This window comes from Lissotriton vulgaris, chromosome 5 (genome assembly GCF_964263255.1).
Source record: "Lissotriton vulgaris chromosome 5, aLisVul1.2, whole genome shotgun sequence".
Lineage (NCBI taxonomy): Eukaryota > Metazoa > Chordata > Amphibia > Caudata > Salamandridae > Lissotriton > Lissotriton vulgaris.
Genome location: NC_141693.1, coordinates 260,606,048 through 260,628,636, shown reverse-complemented (window position 1 = coordinate 260,628,636; position 22,589 = coordinate 260,606,048).

The following is a 22,589-nucleotide window of genomic DNA, read 5'->3' as shown; positions in this document are numbered from 1 at the left end:
GGGTTGTTGTATAAACGGTCCCTACCATACGTTATGGTTGCATAGAATACCCCCTGCAGAAGCAGTGAATACAGGGGCTACCCTAAACAGAAATGGCTGATAGATGGACCAACCCCCACATTTTGGGTTATGAGATGGTTTATGCTTGCCGTTGTTTAGGAAAGAACACCATTCTTTATGATTCTGAAACACAAGAGGGTAAAACATTCTCTAAAATTAGAAAATATAACATCTGCTTACCTGATGATATTTCTGTAATTGGTAGCTCCAAGTTCTTTCTGTATTCAATAGGAAACCCCCATGTGTGGAGAGCTGGTAATGTGTACATAAGGCACAGCATCCTGAAAAACAGCAAGAAACATGGTTAGAAGAAACTTCCGAAACCACCACTTAAAGGAAATTTACCCCAACTGATAACCTTACCATCACAGCTGCCCAGCACAAATCTTCTCACTTCTGCTGATCATCTCTGCAGCTTTATGCCCAGAGGTGGCTACTCAGTGCTCTTTCTACCACTGCTGATGATATTACCAGACATGCTGATATCTTTCTGATCAGTGTTGCCTCCGACAATGACCTTGAGGTCACTGACAAGTACTTCAGTTACCTTGAAACAAATTGTGGCCACCTAAACAATCTACCAACCAGTGCTGACCACCTCGACAATCTCATCACCAATGCTAGATACCTCAACAAACTGACCACCAGTGCTGACCACCTTAATTGACTAACTTGCGCTTTCACCCACTGCTGATGACTTTAATGACCTTCCCACCATTACTGACTACCTGAGTGACCTTTGATACATGCAGTACGGCTGCATGCATCAAAGAGCCTCCAATCACAGCTGTTTTCACAACTGCTTTGTATGTCAAACCACCTGTCAACCAGTGTGGACCTCCTCCATTCCATTGCTGATCTCTTTAGTGACCTTATACTACTGATAACTTCCACAAACACCTTTCCAACGAGGCTGACCACCTTTGCAATGCTGCTGACTGCCTCATCAGTGACATTCTGACCACATCAATAGCCTTCCAGCTTCTTCTGATTAACTACATATCTACCAAATAACGTCTGACCACTTCAACAAACTTCACATTACTTCTGACTACATAAGTGGCCTCTACCACTACTTACCATCGTTTCACCTCTGCTGAACTCCTCACCAGTGTTCTCACAGCTGGTGGTGAAATACTTCTGACACATATTCAACATTCAGACCATCACTGACTGTAGGTTTCTGCCACTTCTCATTGCCTCAATGTGGAAAGGATTCTGGTTAACAGACTGGAGCAGCGTAGTTGAATCGGAGTAAGATTTCTTTATTACAGCAAAGGAGCCCACGTCCTGCAGATCCTTCTTCCAGTAGTTCTCAACTCCAAAAGGGAAGCTGGAGTTGGATACCATGGAGAAGGAACTCAAAACCATAGACCCAGAACAAACACAAACATGTTACAGGGTATCATGAGCTCACTGTTTTGATCCCACAGTAAAGGTAGAGAAAGGACTAGCAAATACCACACTACACCCAACCACCTGTCCCACACTGAAGACCACCTAAGCTACCTGGCATCCACTAAAAGCTACATCACTGAACTTTGCACCACTGCTGACAACCTCATAACCTTCTCATGAAGTCTCATCTTCCTAACCACCTTCCCACCACTAAGGACCATCTCAACAATGACCTTTCATGTCTCATTAGGTCAACCATCTTTAATCACATGGGGACTTCTCAAAACAATCCAATGAACGTTGGCCACCTCACCAACGTACCAACCTCTCCTGGTGGCCTCATTGATCATCCCAGTCATGCTGACCCCCTCAAGTGCTATACGGCAACTGATGACCAGTTCTGAGCCTCTCAACAATATATGCTCAATAAAAGCTCGGCTGACCTACACTTTATCTTAGGCAAAATTTGCATAATACCAACAACTCCCCGAAAGCACTCTAGCGCTCAAACAAAAATGGGCCTCGCTAAGAAAAACAAAAAAGGACTGTTCGCTTCTGTCACCTCCTCTATGCAAGTGCCCAATAAGGTGCTGCGGGATCAAGCTAAGAGATATGCCCTAACTATTCACCTAAGGCACACAGTGATTCTACTGCCGTTGAAATATAGCCATGATTACACAGCTGACACTCACATGTTCCTGAAAAGCTTAAGGGATAATCAGGGTGCCGGTGAGGGCCTCTTATTTCCCTCAAAAAGCCATGGGCAAACTTCAGAGTGTAAAGCCCGTGACACTTGGAAAATGATACTCGGAGAGAAGATGGCTGAAGGGTAAAGGTTTGGGGGTGCCCGAGCAAAGCTCAAACTGCTTTGCTCACTGTGCAGAGTCCGATTGCATACATGCCAACATTTTAGAAGAGCAAAGTGGGAGATTAAAAAATGAAACAATCGGGAGGATGTATTTTCCCCATTGACTTCTATTGAAACAGAGACAATTTCAACCGGGAGACAGTCAAAATAAAGTCATGTTTAGCTTAAAAAATCCGAAGTCTCCCGCCTGAAGCTGGTCTACTGGCATGTATGCGATTGCCAGTGCAAAAGTATTGGCTAACTAGGCAAAGTGTCATTTTTCTCCCGTCTTCTGAAAGGGAGGTCACATTTTTTGCATAAACTGTCCATGTGGCAACCCAGGTGCTGGCGCCATAGGTAAGCACTTGGGCCCTTATTTATGAGGCCTTGCATCAGTTTTGCGCCGCCGGTGCGTCACTTTTTGTGACGCACCAGCGGCGTACAAAATGCACCTTGTTGCGCCATATTTAAAAAGTGACGCATCTAGGTAGATGCGTCACTTTTTAAACCCCTGCGCCACATTATACCTGCGTCAGGTATAATGTATGGAGAGGGGGCGTTCCCCCGCAAAAAGCCTTGTAATAGTGACGCAGTGAAATCTATGAGATTTCACTGCGTCACTATTAGGATGCTGTTGCGTCAAAATCTTGTGCCTGCCTCAAAGCAGGCGTAAGACTGACGCAAGCCCTTTCACATAGGGCTTGCCCCATGTGAAAGGACGCATTGCTGGAGTTGCGTCACTTATGTGACACACTCCAGCAATGCGTCACTTTTGCGCTTACAGATGCGTCAGAAATACTGACGTATCTGTGAGTCCTTGCGACATGATGCATCATACATTAAATATGACGCATCATTGGTGTCGCAAGTAGTGCGCAGTGAAAAGTGACGCATCGCTGTTTTCGCGCAGCGATGCGTCACTTTTCATAAATGAGGCCCTTAGTATTGTATGAGCATGAAGTAGCCATAGTGCTTGCCGGAATTGAAAATCGGTGAAGCAGTGTATCAGTGAGTGTTCCCTACTCCCTGCTAAAATAAAGGGCAGCAGATTATTCTCCAGCAGTGGGTAAGACAGTTTTCATACCGCACAGGCCAGTGCTCGGTGGAAAGGTAGTTCTGCCTAAAAACTCGCAAGCCACAAACAAAAGAGGTCTCTTCCATGTCAGCTGAATCAGTCGCCTTTGACAGTCAGGTCACCTGCTGGGTCCATGCCAGTCCTGGGCCTTTATTTAACAATTCGCTGCTTTCTGGGAGTTGTAGTCCTGTTTTATGTCAATTGAAAGAACTGGACTAAAGTGGAGTAGTTTTAAACGTTAAGAACTGAACTGAAGTAAGGTGCCCTTGATGACACAGAGTCTTCTGGTAACCTTGCTCCAACAGCCCAGAGAGTTCCTACAGTTTGTTCTACAAGGTACCAACTCTGCGCCCAATAAAACAGATAAGACATAGATGTACAGCGTATATACAATTTAAATTATAAAACCATTCGTTTATCAACAACCACTTATAATGTGTGCAGTAATCGTAGGAAACCAAGTAAATTACTGCAAACGTCTACAAGATAAAGATAATCAGAGTAGCTTTTTTAAATTTAGGGGGTATTTATGAAGATTCGTGGTAAATGTTATTGAAGCTATATAGTAACATCCGTTTTTATAGCGCCTAGAAGTTATATGAATGCGGTATGAAGCACTAAATAAAACAAGTTATAAAATAAGTTAACAGATCGAGAAGCATCGCTCACCACATACTCAATCTTCTAGATCACACATTGTTTCTCAAGATCAATTAATAGATAACGACTCTTCAAAATCTAACTTCGATAGTAAATGGTAAAAAAAAGAAGGAAAGCCTTCAGAGGAGAATAAGCAGCAGCATCAAAGTGATCACGAGACCAAAATGGAACCATTCACCAAAGTAAAGCACACAAACCTTAGCCAGCGCCGGGAAGAACTAGAAGAAAAGATGCAGAGAGGCGTCGCTGTTGTTGATGGTCAACATTCTAGTTTCCTGGCAACGCTTTTAAGCATCGTGAAGTTTATGTTACTGCGTGTCAAATTAAAGGGAAACAGTAATCAATATTGAGCCTCTGTGGTTGTAGTTTACATTGATGTATTTGTTGTGACACTATAATGGTTTTGTCTTGATGTTGAGATGCTTTTCTGTGGGTGTTGAGGGCACATGGATCATTTAAAAATTTGCAAACATTCGTGACAAGAATTTTCAATTCTATTAAGGACGAGGAGGCGAGGATTATGCTTAGTCTCATTTCTTTACTGACACATAGCAGCCAATCACATTACAGTAAAGAAAAAACAGAAACAGGGCAACCATAGAGTACACCCCTAGTATATAAACAGTCTCAGAGGTAACCACTTCCTCTTTCTTTGTCCAAAATCCAATATGAAGAACCAAGTAACATCAGAGAAACCCAGGAGAACATCATCCAAAAGGGCCAAAATCCGAAGTAGGAGGCGGAGGAACTTCCAAAATCCATAGGAACAGGAGCAGGCCAACGAGGAGTAGAAACTCGCAACAGAACTTCCACAAGGACGGAGCCGGAGGAACCTCACTTGGGATCAGAGCCTGAAAAAAGACACAAAGCCGTAATACACATCCTGTGTAATCATGAGCAAATAAGGGTGGGTAGAGAAAAAATCAAAGCATTCCTCACATATCATTATGAAAGATTTTTGAAGCATTGCATAGTAACAATATAATCGATACATGCATAGACAACGGGTGGGATAATCCTCGCCTCCTCGTCCTTAATAGAATTGAAAATTCTTGTCACGAATGTTTGCAAATTTTTAATTCTATGTCAGGACAGGAGGCTCCGATTATGCTTGTTCAAAGCTGATCCACTACTACAGACGCAACACTATTGATAGGTTTAAAATAAAAGGTCTTAAACACAGAAGCAGATGACCAATCTGCAGCCTTCATTATATCAAACAGAGTAACACCCATGGAATAGGCTTTGGACGCCATCGCACCCCGTGCAGAGTGTGCGCCAAAAACAGAAACATCAATTCCAGCTTCAGACATAAGACCCCGCACCCAGCGCGCCAAGGTAGCTGGAGAGACAGGGCGGAAAGGCTTTTGCAATGCAATAAAAAGTGGACCCTGCATGTCAGAGCGCAAAGAAGAAGTACTCACCTCATAAGCCTTCAGGCATTGAACCACACAGAGGTTGGGGTGAGAAGGGAAAGAAGGATAAGAAATAGAAGGTGTATTAGATTTGGTACGTCTGGAGAGACGAAAGGAAACTCCTTCAGGAGTAAAGCTGCGACCCGCCAGGTCCAAAGCGTGTACGTCTGACACTCGCTTGCAGGAGACCAAACATAACAACATAGTTAGTTTTGCAGATAATTGTTTGCGAGATAAAGACGCATTGGGAGGCCAGGCCTCCAAAAACTTGAGCACAACCGACACATCCCACAAAGTAACATACTTAGGAGTGGGAGGTTTCGCGAAACGAACCCCTTTAAGTAACCTAGAAACAAAAGGATGTTCACCTGCGGGTTTCCCATCTATGTGGGCATGACCCGCCGAAATAGCCGATCGAAAACCGTTGATAGTTGAATAAGCCAGACCAGAGGTGGCTAAGGGGGCCAAGAAATTAACAATCATGCTGATATCTGCTGAAACGGGATCAACTTGGTGTTGTGAACACCAATCACACCAACGCTTCCAAGACCCCTTATACCGTTTGTGAGTATTGGGAGCCCATGCTTCACTAAGGAGCTTGGAAGCGTCGCTTGAAAGGCCTGGGAGCGACCAGCGATCCCCGAGATCCTCCACGCGAGAAGTGGGAGGGAGCCTGAGAGGATCAGGGGATGAGGATCTCCGAGAGGGTCCAACAGGAGATTCCACAAAGGGGGAAGGAGAAACGGTGGAGCCGAACACATTTCTAGAAGGACCGGAAACCACGCTTGAGCCCTCCAGAGAGGGGCAATCAGAATCAGATCCGTCTGAAATCGTTTGGAGTAGGCCAATACCCTGGGAATCATCAGAAATGGAGGGAAGGCATAACAGAGGGTCGATGGCCACTGCTGGAGAAAGGCATCCGTAGCCAGAGCCTGAGGGTCCGGCCTCCAACTGTAAAAATGCGGAAGTTGCGCATTGAGGCGTGAGGCAAAGAGATCTAGTTGGCAAGGACCCCAACGCCGATGGAGAGCACGGAAGACCCGAGGATGCAGCCTCCAATCGCTGTAATCCCGGAGATGTCTGGAGTGCCAGTCCGCTATCTGATTGTGGCATCCCGGAAGGTACTCCGCAATAACAGTGATCTTGTTCTGCAGACAGAAGTGCCAAAAATCCTTGGCAATCTCCGCCAGGATTCTGGACCTGGTCCCGCCTAGTTTGTTGACATAGCGGACCGCTGAAACATTGTCCATCCGGAGGAGGACACAACAACTGGTTTGCAGAGGGGAAAAACATTTGATCGCAAAGGAACCCGCTAGGAGTTCCAGACAGTTGATATGAAGCGTCAATTCCTGAGGGGACCAGCGACCCCCTGTCGAGATCGAGCCGCAACGGGCTCCCCAGCCCCACCGACTGGCATCGGACTCTATCACTAGATCCGGAGACACACCGAAGAGGGCTCGGCCGTTCCAGGCCTCCATGTGGTCCAACCACCACTGCATCTCCCACCGGACCTCCTCCGTAAGAGGAATCTGATCGGAGTATCCGAGGCCTTTCCGGAGATGAAGAATTTTTAGGCGCTGCATTGCCCTGTAATCTAGGGGACCCGGAAAAATCGCCTGAATGGAAGAAGCCAGTAGACCGACTACACGTGCCAACGACCTCAACGACACAGTCGGTCTGGAAATAACAGATGTCAACTCTCTCTTGATAGAACGCATCTTTTGGTTTGGCAAGAGAAGCTGACAAGACATCGAGTCGATCTGAAAACCCAGGAAATCTATACGCTGGGACGGGATCAACACTGACTTCTGAACATTTATCAGGAACCCCAGAGACTGTAAAAGAGTGATGGACAATTCCAGATGTTGAATAAGTTTGATTGGACAATCCGCCATAAGGAGAATATCGTCCAGATAAATAATCAACCTGACACCCAGAGACCGCAGATGCTCCACAACTGGTCGTAACAGCTTCGTGAAGCACCAAGGTGCCGACGAAAGACCGAACGGGAGAACTTGATACTCATACCAGACTCCCTGCCAGCGAAACTGAAGAAAACGGCGATGCGGTTTGTAAATCGGAACCGAGAGATATGCATCCTTGAGGTCCAGCCTGACCATCCAATCCTTTTCTCGAAGGAGATCCCTCAAGAGATGGATTCCCTCCATCTTGAAATGTCGATAGACGACTCCCCCGTTGAATTCTTTCAGGTTGAGAACAAGGCGAGCACCTCCTCCTTTTTTCTCGACCAGAAAGACAGAGCTGGCAAACCCCTGGGGATGACGGGTGGTCGGAATCACCGCCCCTTTTTTGAGAAGAGAATCTATCTCCTCGGAAAGACAAATTTGATCCTGAAGAGAAAAACTCAGACAAGGAGGGGGACAAGACTGATGCATCGGGTGATAGAATTCTATTCGGAACCCCTGAACAGTTTGTAGCACCCAAGCATCGCCGGAGAGCATGCGCCAATTCTGCAGGAAAAACTGAATGCGACCCCCCAACATCACCTCGCATGCAGGAATCAGCCTCACCTGTAGAGTGGGAATCCTGGTACTGTCCCTGATGACCACCGGAACGTCCTTTGCCGTACTGGCCTTTTCCCTTTCTGGAAGGATAGAAGTTGGCTCTTGAGGAATAACCTGCGTCGTAGGAGCCTCTGTGTTGAGATGAATTGCCCCTCTGGGACTGACTGGCAGAACCACGGCCGAACGAGCGTCCCCTACCTCGTCCGGCCTTTCCAAAAACCGGACGCATGGCTCTCCGCAAGGAGGCCTGCGCCTTGTCGATACCACTAAAGGTTGATACAAAGCGCGTGAGTTCCTTAAGGAATGGTTGGCCAAACAGGAGGCCGTCCGCCTCAGGGCCCGACTCAGAAGTGGCCAATTCAGAGAGTCTAGGGTCAAGCTTTAATAAGATGGACCTGCGACGTTCCGCAGATATCGCACAATTCGCATTACCTAACTGGCAAATTGCCCGTTGCGCCCATTCTATCATTTCCTTAGGGTTCACGAGGGCAGAGGCTTCCTGGGCCCTGTAACCTAGGTCCAAAATTTTTGTGAGAGGCCCAAGGACGTCCAACATCTTATCCTGGCAGGCCCGCCAGGATCTATCCAGGCCCTTCTTTGGGTCCTTGGCATATTTTTTCAAATATGTGACCATCATTGGGTCAACCTCAGGGGTTTCAGCTAAATGAGCAGACAAATCAGGCCTCGGGCATTCCGAGCGCAGTCTGGCACGAACCGAAGCCTCAAAAGGCTGACGGATATGTGCCTCAATGTAGGCAGCTACAGCCGGAGAAGGCCCCCATGATGAAGAGTTGGGGTGAACAATGTCTGCCGGCTCGAAATTAAGCACCGGAGGACGCTCAGGGGCGTCCACAAAATGCTCCTTACAGACCCGTTTTTTAGGTGGAGGAGAAACATGGTCTGAAGAAGCGGAGGATAACACATTGTCCGAATCAGCCTCCTGAAGACCAGCAGACGTAGATGGCGCAGATGCTAAACTTTTCGCCAGACGCTGAAAATCAGTCTTGTGGGGGTTAACCGGCGACTTCGCCGTCTTCTTGGAAGCAGGCAACCAGCCCTGCTGTTGAGCATAGAGACTCAGATGACGTTTCAAAGGGTTAATAGCACGTACTAGTGCTTTGTTGACTGACTTTTGAACACCCTTATCCAATTGTTCAACTAAGTCTTGTTCCAAGGAGCCTTCCTCCTCATCAGCATAGTAGTAGTCGTCTTCCACGTCATCAAAATATTCAGCCATTCTACACCAAGGTAGAGGAAACAGCCCACAAGACGACTAGAATATGGAGTGTTGGAGACACCAGTCAAGGGGGAGTGTATAACCCCAAAGCAGGCTTAAACGCAGGAAAAACCTGCCTTGAAAGCAATTAGAACGTGGAGGGAGCCAAAGCCTGCACCAAACTACACTCTAGGCAGAGCCTATGCCAAGAAAACACCCTACCAAAGTCCTAAAAGATCTCAGCGTCGGACGGGGTTAACTGCACTGACAGGTTGTGGGCAAACGTCAACAAACGCCTTCGTCAAACCAGCTGAATAGAAAAAACAGCCGGAAATGGGACAGCGCGCATGCGCGACTGTCGCCTGCCAGTGAGAACCGTCGAAGAGCGCTCGCGCTCTCAAAACCAACGGAACCCCTGCTCCCGCTCCACAAACAGCGCGCGAGCAGCTGGGAAGCGCTCGGCGACTCAACAGAGGTAAAACACACGCTCCGGTAAACAAAGCAATTGCACGCTGGAAGCGGCGAAAAGACGCGACTAACAACAACGGAGCTCAAGCCCCAGACGCGCGTTACACACAGCGCAATGGCAAAGCATAAAGCGGCAATAAACCACAAGGCACAATAACAATAGAACACCAAGCAATGAAATATCAAGTAAGTAAGATAATGCACTTAACTGGCTGCGGAGCAGCAAAGAAAGAGGAAGTGGTTACCTCTGAGACTGTTTATATACTAGGGGTGTACTCTATGGTTGCCCTGTTTCTGTTTTTTCTTTACTGTAATGTGATTGGCTGCTATGTGTCAGTAAAGAAATGAGACTAAGCATAATCGGAGCCTCCTGTCCTGACATAGAATTACTTAGGGGCAGGTCTGGAAAGCTGCTTTTGGCCTCAGGACCCATGTGCTAGCGCAGTTTGAAAATAGCATTTACTCCACACGGTGTCCAAGGAGATTCGGATGTCAATACACCTTCATGTTGGCTTTTCCTATACCCAAAACTAACACAGGTTGGACCAGCCTTATGCATCAAAAGCACGGGAAGCAATGAAGCCATAATCCAGGTGATAACTCAAGATGCCATGCTTAACCGTGCACACAATTTCATTAAGACACGTAGCCAGGGCCCCACTGTGCTCCACTTCTGGGAGGATAATGGGGAAGCACCATTAGCTACCCTCAGTTCATGGGATCTCAGTTCACCACACACACTGGGGCTCTGCAGTCCATTGCTGCATAAATCCTTGAAGCCTGAAGTTAGGTCCTGCAGTGGCACCTGGTCGTGCATACAGGGGAATGCAGAAATACAAAACAGGGAAGTCACAAAACAGGCATGCTGAATGCAGAGGGGATCATCTAGGCCAATGTACTTTACCAGACAAAACTGAAAGATAAAGAGGGTGGTTAACAGATCACTAGAGTAAACTTGGCCTTTTTTGGTCCTAGAAGATCCTGCCTTGACCATGGACCTGTGATGCCAGGGTCTACACGCATAGGACTCTCATAAGGCCTTCGTGTGTGAGCATGCCATTTCCACTAGCTTTATTCCACACAGGGCCGGATAGGTCATAGTGGGCACCGGCCGTTTCCCCAGTGGGCCGTCAGTGTGGGGGCTGGGTTTTGACCCCTGGGGGGCTGTTTTTGTTATTGGGGCATGTTTTGCAGCATTGCTACAATATCGCCCCCTGCAACAAAAGCGACACAAAGATTTCCCCCCCTCCCCCCCCCCCCCCCAATTCCCCCATTCCCTGGGTCCAGCCAAGCGCTTTGCCTGGTGCAGTTTCGGATCCCAGTCCAGCCCTGATTGCACAAGTATTCCTATAATGGTATTTCATAATTATTGAAGAATTATAACTATTAAATATCCTATTGAAATAAAAGGATGATAAAAGTACTAACAATGGTTGAGTGCACACCAGCCACCATATCGTCATTCTTACACAATACACACTTATGTTTTGTACTTGTATTGATATTGAATACATTTATAAAGTGCAGCGTATACCCGGAGGCCTCTTGGCGCTATCTGTGATCAATAAAGGTATCTTTTATTATTTTAGTTGGTGAAGAGTCCGGTTTTAGAGATTTTTCTGAAGGCTAGAAGAGTGGTTATGGACTTCAGTGATTGGGGGAGACTGTTCCATTTAAAGGCAGTATTTCTAATGAAGTTCCTACCTCCCCAGGACATCCCCTTGTAAGACAGAACTATCAGTTTTTTTGGAAGCTAGAGCATAAGGACCGACCTGGAACATACCATTTTAGATTCTTTTTTATGTAATCTGAGCCAGTTCCTTGTAACGCCTTATATGCAAGGCAAAGAGCCTTCAAGGTGATACACTTTTCAATAAGAAGCCAATGTAGTTGTTTCAGGGCAAAGTGTGCAGATTTTGTAGGGCGGTTGTGAGGTTAGTAGAAGCTTCAGTTTCATCCAATCACCTACGAGGACTACAGTGAATGAGGACTGCAAACTCGATTCTGAATAGGATAGCTGAAACATCAGCAGAACTCACAGCATCTACTGATACTCTTTCCCAGAATTCACACGACTTTGTTCCCTCAGAATGAGGTTCCTCTTGATGAATGCAATGCGATGCTGTACAGCATCATCACCAACTTTGCGAGAGGACTGACTCAACATGATCCTGGGAACCATCTGTGCTATGTATGACTGTCAGAGGTGAAAATGCTTGAGGACTAGGGTGGTAAAGAAGGCCAGAAACAGACTCCGAAGGCCTTGCAATGTTATCAATATGCATGGAGCTGCAATCCGGCCTCAGAAGAAGGTTCCTTGGCTCCATGTGCTAGACGGTTACCAAACACAATCCCTACACAACTATTAGGTTTGTATTGTGTTGTTTTTGGTAAAGACAAGGCAACTGCAGTCAGTGAGCGAAGCACCTTCTTTTTAGTGCAGAAGCTGCCAGTGCCCAAACATAACCTCTTAACTCCGATGGCAAGGATTTATAGAAAGTGACGGCGCAATCATTGATCAGAGAATGAGCAGGAGCATTAAAATGTGGCATTGGAATAATGATCTTCTGACCACCGGAGTACTCTTTAATGTTGTTTGTAAAAACATATAAACTTGGTCCTCAAGAGAGATTGAAGCCCACTTGTAACAAAAGTGCTGTTGTACTGTTTTTGATAGTTTCCCCCTAAATATCTGCCTCCTTCCTCTACATCTGACCTGTAATCAGTGCATGAAACTCGGAGATACTCTCTGTTTATTTGACCCATTGCGCTGTACCAAATCGAGATGAGTCTTCTGTAATGTGAGGTGTATTATATATGTATTACACTTGAGAGACTGAACATCATAGTAACCTAAGATTTTATTGTACTTGTTCTAAAAGAAGTAGATATGCTATTCTCGAACTTTGTATGCAGTGGGCTATGTTTTTAAACCTAAATCAACTATTTATTGAATTGTTATGTTTGCGATATTCTGTGCAAAAGTTAATTGACCTCTGAAAGTCCATTAGGGGCTTGGCAAAGTGAGTGACATAGCAAACTATCTGAGCTTCTGACCTGTCAGAAAATCACCAGGGGGCAGATGTATCAGTCGTTTTTTTTGTCGCAAACGCTGCGATTCGGAAAATAGCAGCGTTTGCGACAAAAAAAACGGGATTTGGAATGTATTAAGCAAAAAGCCTCGCAATATTAAGGAATCGCAAATTTAGCGATTCCTTAATATTGTGAGGCTGTTAAGGAATCGCAAATTGCGATAACTCATTTGAAATGTATTAAGCATTTCAGTGTTGCGATTTTTGACTAAGAATTCGCAAATTACCATCAACTTGTAGTTGGTGGTAACTTGCGAATTCTTTTCAAAAAGCACTTTTTTTAAATTCTAAATGTGCCATATGACGGTCATACATGCCCTTAGGGCATGTATGTGCGCCATATGCGCACACATATCAAATTCAGGGGTGCAGCAGGGTGTCCTTTAGACACCCTTGCACCCTTGAAATTATTCTCAATTTGCGATTAGCTAATTGCTAATCGCAAATTGAGTATAATTTTACATTCATTCCTATGGGCCTCCTGGCCCATAGAAATGAATGGGAAATTATTCCTTAATTGCGATTAGCAATTTGCTAATCGCAATTAAGGAATTCTAAGGAATCGCTAATAAATAGCGAAATTCTACATACATACCATTTTGCACTTCTCAAATAGCGATTCCTTAACAATCGCTATTTGAGAAGTGCAAAATGGTATCTTGATACATCTGCCCCTAGATTTCTTTATTGGCTTGCCTGTCTCTCTTTAAAAAAACGTGAGTCTTGCTCTACAGGAAATCAGTCAGACAAGTAGCTAACAGCCTGGTTCATCAAGGTGAGTATTTGCTATTCCTTAATAGCGATTATTAAGGAATCGCTATTAAGGAATAGCAAAATGCTATTCACCAAGAAATCGCTAAATAAATTGCGATTTCTAATTATTCCTTAATTGCGATTAGCAAATTGCTAATCGCAATTAAGGAATATCTCCCCATTCACATTGGTGTTGCGCACACACATGTCCCAAGGACATGTGTGTGTGTAACATGAAACTTAGAAAAATGCATTTAAATGCATTTTTCTAAGTTTCCGCTATTTACCACGAGGTTTGACCTCGCGGTAAATAGCGGGAAATTTTTGCGAATTCGCAATTTAAAAATGTTTCAAGAATAGCATTTAAGGAATCTCTAATAGAGATTCCTTAAATGCTATTCCTCGCAAATATGCGAATTCTTAAATAGCGATTTTTGCATTTGGGATGATGAATCCCAAATGCAAAAATACCGCTCGCAAAGGGCCAGATTCTCAGAATCTGGCCCTTTGCGACCGGATTTAACAATGATAAATGAGGCTGTAAGACACTCTATTGCTGAACAAACGTAATGGTACTAGCAGACTGACTCGAGATAAGTCATTAATTGTGTCCAGGTCTGTGTCGAAGACTGGGGTCACTCCGAGATACACTGACCTAGGTAAATAGTGCAGCAGGCATAGTGGCACCGGGGGTCAGAGATTTGAGTGGCCGACTGAACTGATTATTGCTGTATTTTATTGCAAATACAGCAAGAAAGGAGGGCATTTTCCTTGCTTGCACTGGAGCTTTGGCACTGCCGAGTTAGGGACTGACTTGATTGCAACAGGTTTTCTTTGCTAGTAAGTCCCCCAGTGATTAATTTGTTTCAAACATAAGTGTAAGGGGCCACAGTTTTTAGGTCTCGCCTGTCGATGCGCATGCGCATCGAGCAAGCGAGAGTATTGGGACTTATCCACTCTTTCCCCAACTTGCAAGGAATCGTGGCGATTCCTTGCAGTGCCCGTGACTTTTAAGCTCAATGCGCATGCGCATTGAGCTTAAAAGCGCGTGCACGTCCGTCTTGTTTTACCCGCTCCGCCCCCTCCCCGCCGTGTCGCATTTCTCCTCCCCCCTCCCCTCTCTTCCCTCCGTCTTGTTTTTTTCCCTACCGAACCGTGACCATTGTGTTCAAACATGAACTATTGTAACGTTTGCGGTTCAATGGTCTAAACAGCGTGACATTTCCATTCTTCTTTAACAAGTGAACAGTATTTTTCCCTACCGAACCGTGACCATTGTGTTCAAACATGAACTATTGTAACGTTTGCGGTTCAATGGTCTAAACAGCGTGACATTTCCATTCTTCTTTAACAAGTGAACAGTATGCAATTGCCACGATAAACCTAAGATTACACTGGCATTAAATCTCAGACAGGCCTTTCTCAAACAATTCTCTTCATAACAAGAACACAATCAATCAAAATAGGCTTTATTCGATTTAAAAGTGTTAAATCATGAAAGCACAATGCATTAAAAAAAAAACAAGAACACAAATCAACCATTTTCAGATTGTTAATGTAATAATATGGTGTGGCTAAGGCCAAACCTACAAAGAACGACTTTGAGCAAGTGTCATTCCCCTCACAACAATCGTGTGTCAAAGAAGGGGAAAGCAGCAAGTTTGAAAAAAATTCTGGAGCTCAATTAAACTTCCCGTTTCGTAGGGTTGGGAAATCCTCTCCCGCCTGCCCCGTTCACCTCGATTCTATTAATTTCATCTAGGACTGAGACAACAGAAGTCTGCAGTGATTTGTCGTGCGGGCAGCATTGGGCTTCCCCCTGCTCGCCAGACTGACTCTCCGCCCCCTCCGTGAATGCTCTGATCACAGCTCAGCCACGACTCTCACTTCGCACATGCCACCCTGTGTGTTTGCTGGAGGCTATGGTCGCGCGCATGCTGTCCAGAGAAATCGACGACTATTGGCACCAGGGGGAGGAGGGGCAGGCGTAACCCGCAGTTCTCATTTGTACTTGGAGACCCCACGCAGCCTAAAAGCGAACAGGAAGGCTTGGTGCATGGGTAGGTACCTTGCACCCAAAGACACAGAACAAGACAGAATGGATCAAAAATCACTCATCAGCATCTGGAGTGGCACTAAGGTACACGAGCAGTACCCTAAAACTAGTGCTACGCGCCTAACGACCATTACCATCGCCACCAGGCCAACAAAGAATCCGAAACCCCCCTCCGTCAACCACTCCACGAAGTTATGTTACACAGCACTTACCACTACCCTGTCAACTCCTGGTGCTGAACACATATAGTATTCATCCTAACTATAGCGTCACACCACCTCTGACACCAATCATAACCCCAGAAACACACCTGATCCCCTCCATACTGACTGAACAAACTGTCCAGGAACCATCTACCCAACCTCAAAATTTTACCCGCTCCGCCCCCTCCCCTTCCCGCCGTGTCGCATTTCTCCTCCCCCCCTCCCCTCACTTCCCTCCGTCTTGTTTGTTTATTTTACCCGCTCCGCCCCCTCCCCTGCCCGCCGTGTCGCATTTTTTTTTAAATCCCCACTTCCCCCCTTTTAACGGTTCAACTACATTTGTGTCTACACTGGGAGCGAGGTAAGTCTGGTCTTGCAAACACTACAACACCTCATGTTTACTCGTGGTGTAGATAGGGATCATTAAAATACATCATATCTGCCCGTGGTGAGTAAAAGAAAACTTCACGTCCACCTGGGATGAACACCTCTACAGCTCACGTCTACCCGTCGTGCTCTCTAGAGCACCGCACACATACCTGGGTGCACTCAGTGACACTTCATCTCTGCCCGGCCATTGGTCCTCTCAGTAGCAGTCACGCCAGCCCGTGGTGCACTCAGTAACAGTCTGCCACGGTGCACGCAAGAGCACCGCACAGCCACCCGTCGTGCACATAGTAACAACACACGTCACAAGCATTTTTCCCTCAGAGGATTACTAAACCAAGAAGGATTTTGAAATGAGAGTGAAGGTAGAGGTTGTGGACGCTATTTTCAGCTCAGGGTCCTTTGCGATTGCAGCGGTTGTCTGCTGTTGCCTGTGTCTGTAATCAAGCTCTCTATTGGCTCGTGCTACCGGCTGCCAGGCTACGCTTGGCCTCTGGTTGTTGCTGGTGTTGGATGCAGCGTGAGGATTACGTTTCACCATCTAACTCCTGGTCGTTATCTCTCTTCTTGTATCTCCGGTCTTCAACCCAAGCTGCTACTAATAAGTTTCACAAAATTTGGGACTGTTTCCTTCATTCTTCATTTTACATATGCTTGTTTAGTGTAGTACACATGCTTACGCAGGATTAGTACTTGGTACCATTGCTCTAATTAGTATTTATTTTGCCTTGCATTATGTTGTAGTTGTTTGCTGGTTTCTTTAATATGTGTGAAATGTAGCCCTGGTTCTGTGTGTTTTTCTGCGCTTTGTTTATTTTACCCGCTCCGCCCCCTCCCCTGCCCGCCGTGTCGCATTTTTTTTTAAATCCCCACTTCCCCCCTACCCCCCAGCAATGCCAACACTGACGCCGTGCTCTGCTGCTTGTTTTTTTCTTCCTCACTTCTAGCTGCTGCAATTCCAGTCCAGCAGCCTGGGCGACGGAGGGAGGATTTGCAAGCAGAGCTGCCCCCATTTGCAATCAATTTCCGTAGAATTTGCCAATGATTTAAATGCTTACTTTTTTCCGCATTTTTGTTAGCACAGAGCTGTGGCATTATCGAACCGCCGTCGATCTCTTTCTGCTTACTCAACAAGGCGCACTGTTGACAAACACTGATGAGCCAACTGGTTTAACGAGGATAGCGATGTTGGCCACCCCTCACCCTCACTCACCCTCACCCTCACCCTCACTCACCCTCAACCCCTCACCCTCACTCACCCTCAACCCCTCACCCTCACTCACCCTCACTCACCCTCAACCCCTCACCCTCACTCACCCTCACTCACCCTCAACCCCTCACTCACCCTCACTCACCCTCACTCACCCTCAACCCCTCACCCTCCCTCACCCTCCCTCACCCTCACTCACCCTCACCCTCACTCACCCTCACTCACCCTCAACCCCTCACCCTCACTCACCCTCACCCTCACTCACCCTCACTCACCCTCACTCACCCTCAACCCCTCACCCTCACTCACCCTCAACCCCTCACCCTCACTCACCCTCAACCCCCCACTCATCCTCACCCTCACTCACCCTCAACCCCTCACCCTCACTCACCCTCAACCCCTCACCCTCACTCACCCTCAACCCCTCCCCCTCAACCCCTCACCCTCACTCACCCTCACTCACTCACCCTCAACCCCTCACCCTCACCCTCACCCTCAACCCCTCACCCTCAACCCCTCACCCTCACTCACCCTCAACCCCTCTCACTCACCCTCAACCCCCCACTCACCCTCACTCACCCTCAACCCCTCACCCTCACTCACCCTCAACCCCTCCCCCTCAACCCCTCACCCTCACTCACCCTCACTCACTCACCCTCAACCCCTCACCCTCACCCTCACCCCCTCACCCTCAACCCCTCACCCTCACTCGCCCTCACCCTCACTCACCCTCAACCCCTCACCCTCAACCCCTCACCCTCACTCGCCCTCAACCCCTCCCCCTCAACCCCTCACCCACCCTCAACCCCTCACCCTCACTCACCCTCAACCCCTCACCCTCACTCACTCACCCTCAACCCCTCACCCTCAACTCCTCACCCTCAACCCCTCACCCTCAACCCCTCACCCTCAACCCCTCAACCCCTCACCCTCACTCACCCTCACCCTCACCCTCACTCACCCTCAACCCCTCACCCTCACTCACCCTCACTCACCCTCAACCCCTCACCCTCACTCACCCTGACCTTCACTCACCCTCAACCCCTCACTCACCCTCAACCCCTCACTCACCCTCACTCTCACTCATCCTCACTCACCCTCACTCACCCTCACTCACCCTCACTCACCCTCAACCCCTCACCCTCACTCACCCTCACCCTCACTCACCCTCAACCCCTCACCCTCAACCCCTCACCCTCAACCCCTCACTCACCCTCACTCTCACTCATCCTCACTCACCCTCAACCCCTCACCCTCACTCACCCTCACCCTCACTCACCCTCAACCCCTCACCCTCACTCACTCACCCTCAACCCCTCACCCTCAACCCCTCACTCACCCTCACTCTCACTCATCCTCACTCAACCACCCTCAACCTCACTCACCCTCAACCCCTCACCCTCACTCACCCTCAACCCCTCACCCTCAACCCCTCACCCTCAAACCCTCACCCTCACTCACCCACCCTCAACCCCTCACCCTCACTCACCCTCAACCCCTCACCCTCACTCACTCACCCTCACTCACCCTCAACCCCTCCCCCTCGACCCCTCCCCTTCAAACCCTCACCCTCACTCACTCACCCACCCTCACCCTCAACCCCTCACCCTCAAACCCTCACTCACCCTCAACCCCTCACCCTCAACCCCTCACTCACCCTCAACCCCTCACCCTCACTCACCCTCACCCTCACTCACCCTCAACCCCTCACCCTCACTCACTCACCCTCAACCCCTCACCCTCAACCCCTCACTCACCCTCACTCTCACTCACCCTCACTCAGCCTCAACTACTCCCCCTCACCCTCACTCACCCAAAACTCCTCACCCTCACCCTCACTCACCCTCAACACCTCACTCACCCTCACCCTCACCCACCCTCACCCTCACTCACCCTCAACACCTCACCCTCAACCTCAACCTCAACCCCTCACCCTCACTCACCCTCACTCACCCTCACTCACCCTCAACCCCTCACCCTCACTCACCCTCACTCACCCTCACCCTCACACAGTGCAATAGTTCTCAGACCATTTCAGTTAGAGCTTTTAGAAATGTTTATGGCTTTTTTTATTTGTAATACTTTAGCATTGGCTACAGGAAACAAAAATGCTAAACATTTACAAAAAAAAAACATAAACAATTCTAAAAGCACTAACTCTAATGGTGCGAGACCTATTGCATTTCCAATGCTTGTTCTTGGGAGACTTCTGTCACATTACTGATTACCAAGGCTTCCAAGTATTGATTCCACCACATGCCTCTGTCTACCACCATCCTACTTTTCATGTCTCTTTATGTAACTCCAGCAGGTACCTTTCCTCCCGGCTTTCTCCATTTGTCACTGTTTTCCTGTCTTTCCCTTCCTTCTTGTTTTTTTCCTCTTTCTGCCTTTTTCTCTCTTTCTGAGGTCCAAGGACTGAGGATGAAAAAATAAGCACAAATGAAGCAATGAAGCTTACCCTTTAACCGACCTTTCCAACAAATATTGCTCCATCACGAACGAGATCGGTAAACTTAAACTGGGTAGCGGTAACCTCTTGTTTACAGTGCTTAGAAACTGCAGAAGAGTGGTGTGACGAGCTCTTAATAAAAAAATTATCACCAGCAAAGGCTTGATACGAAAGAACCCAAAAGAGCCCCGATGGGTAAATGCACAGAGTCCCAGCCAGACTCCCTGGGTTTGGGTACCCAGGACCGTCGTTTCATTTTGCCAAAAGATGCAAAGAATTCAGGCTGCATTACTTTTTTCATTAAGTTTCATAATTTCTTTTTTTTTTTTAAAGCGAACTCTCCACCCACCAGGATTTCAAAGCGCTGTACAGAGGAGGGAGTGAGAAACCAGGCATAAGTCAACCATTCATAGACTGATGACAAAACAGAGGAAATATTGTACCCTATGTGATGAGGGATGTATACATATCTACAGAGATTTAAAATTGATACCAACAGAGTAACAAGGATAGCATTACCAAGAAAGCAAAGTAAATAACAGAGCAGGAGTTAGAATATACTTTGGCCAATCAGGTAGTAGCCAATGAGTAATAGGAGTGGAGATGTTGCAGCATACTCAATGAAGTGTCATCATCCGTGGCCATTGACGTCCACACTGAGACTAGTGCATGTCAGCACCATGGTGTGACCAAAACACTGGTGCGTAGACAAAGAACTGAGACCAGTTCCAGGGACAATCCATGTCAAGGAGCTTGTAGGATAGGATGTTACTCACACTGGTACCAGTAAAGAACCTTGCTATGTAATAATTGCACCAATGCCACATTGGTCATGTCGTTGGACTGAATGTGTGCACACTGAGGCAAGTGTGCTTATTGTTCCAAGGTCATGCCATGTCAATGAGCCTGCATCAGCAATGGTACGATGTTGCTCACACTGATAACCGTGTGAACCCCGGGTATGTAATAATTGAGCCAGTATCACATTGGTCATGATGTCGCTTACACTGAGACCAGTGAACGAGCCTGTATCAGCCCTACGTACGGTGTTGCTCACACTGATATCACTGTGAAATCATGGTATATAGTGATTGAACCAGAAACAAGTGAGGCAGGATGTCGCACACACCGATGCCGGTGCCACACACATGCCATGTCGACGAGAGTGTATTACCACTGGGTCAGGTGGGATGTCGCTCACAATGATCTAAGTGAAGAACTCTTGTATGTTGTAGTTTCAACCAGGACCGGCTTTAGCGCTAGTGGCGCCCAGTGAGATATTCATGTTTGGTGTCCCCTCCCCATGACCACCTCGGATTCCCTCACGACCACCGGGCAAAAGCGCCCTTCATCTTTCCATAGCCCCTCTCTCACATACAATTAATGTATTTTAACAGCACTGGTGAAGGCTGGCTTTACTAATAGGAGTGTATATCTATCGAAACAACACTTTTCAGCAACATTAGGAATAGATAATGAAAGACTGGGGGAAAAACATAACGACTTGACTATTTTAGGCAGTTTGCATGCAGTTCTTTGATGACAGTTTGTATGAGTCATTGTTCTATATTAGGGTTGTAATTTATGAACTGCGTAACAAAAAGGATCTCTGTGTCAAAAGCAGGAATCCTCTCAGCTATCCACATAAAATAAGGGTCTGTGACCTGCATGAGCCGAGTTCTTTTAAGCAGGCTTATTAACCCTCTGTGCTACTTTTTGCCACGAGGCCAAACTCCGATCTCACTCTCTAGCACGAACATTAATCACAAGATTTATCTTGACATTATATCGCTGCCGGAAAACTGGGTGGGACGAGGAATTCTGACTGAGGTTGTTTTAAATTGTACATTATTGTTAACAAAGCGCACCCCCTCAGGTCAAGTGGGCTGGGTGTCGCGCGCACAGAGCAAAGGTAAGCTTGCTTCAGTGCCAGAGATCAGCCGAAAACTTGATCAAAATCGTCAAAAAAAAGTGATGTCCTGCAAACGTTATGGGAGAGTCACCGAAATGCTACGTGGGGTGTGACTGGCTGTCCCTGTGTCCCAGCGCTACCAGCCGCGTATCAGGCGGGTCATCAATGATCACGCAAGTGTCCTTCGGAAATACTGACAGACTCCCTCTATTCAGGTAGCTAAGTGCGCCCTAGGGAGAACACGTCTCACCCCGGAGGCCCCGCTCTGACGCGGTCTCTTTCTTCCTGAACTCCATCCAGCACTGTCTTTGCCTTAAGGCTGGGAACACGTCTGTCCGCAGCCTAATGAGGGTATCATCGGTGACGGGCATAGTTGTAAAATCACACTCTGCCTCTTGTATCGCTCCATCAGCCCTAGGAGTCAATCAATAGAAGTAGTCTAGGGTGACCAGAATTTTAAAGCCAAAAAAAAACCTGGACATTTCACAAAAAATAGAAGAAGGACTACAATTTTACTTCAAGCGATGAGAGCGCTCCTCAGAAGAGAATTACAGAACAGGCAGTAAGAACATACATAAAAAGCAATTTTTAAACCCAGTAGCTTGGCTGTTAATTAAAATGCTTTCTTGAAACAATTGCTAACCCTGCTTTGTAAATCATAAACAACACCTCCCACCGTTTTCAGTCGACCCTCTTTAAAAACGGGGACATGAGCTATATTCCTTGAAATTTGCTGGGACAGCTGGTTAAACACTGGGACAGTCCTGGCAAAACGGGGACGCCTGGTCACCCTAAAGTAGTCGCAAGTGCAAGAGTGCCCCCGGGTTCCCAAAGATATCAGATATCACTTACCGGGCCGT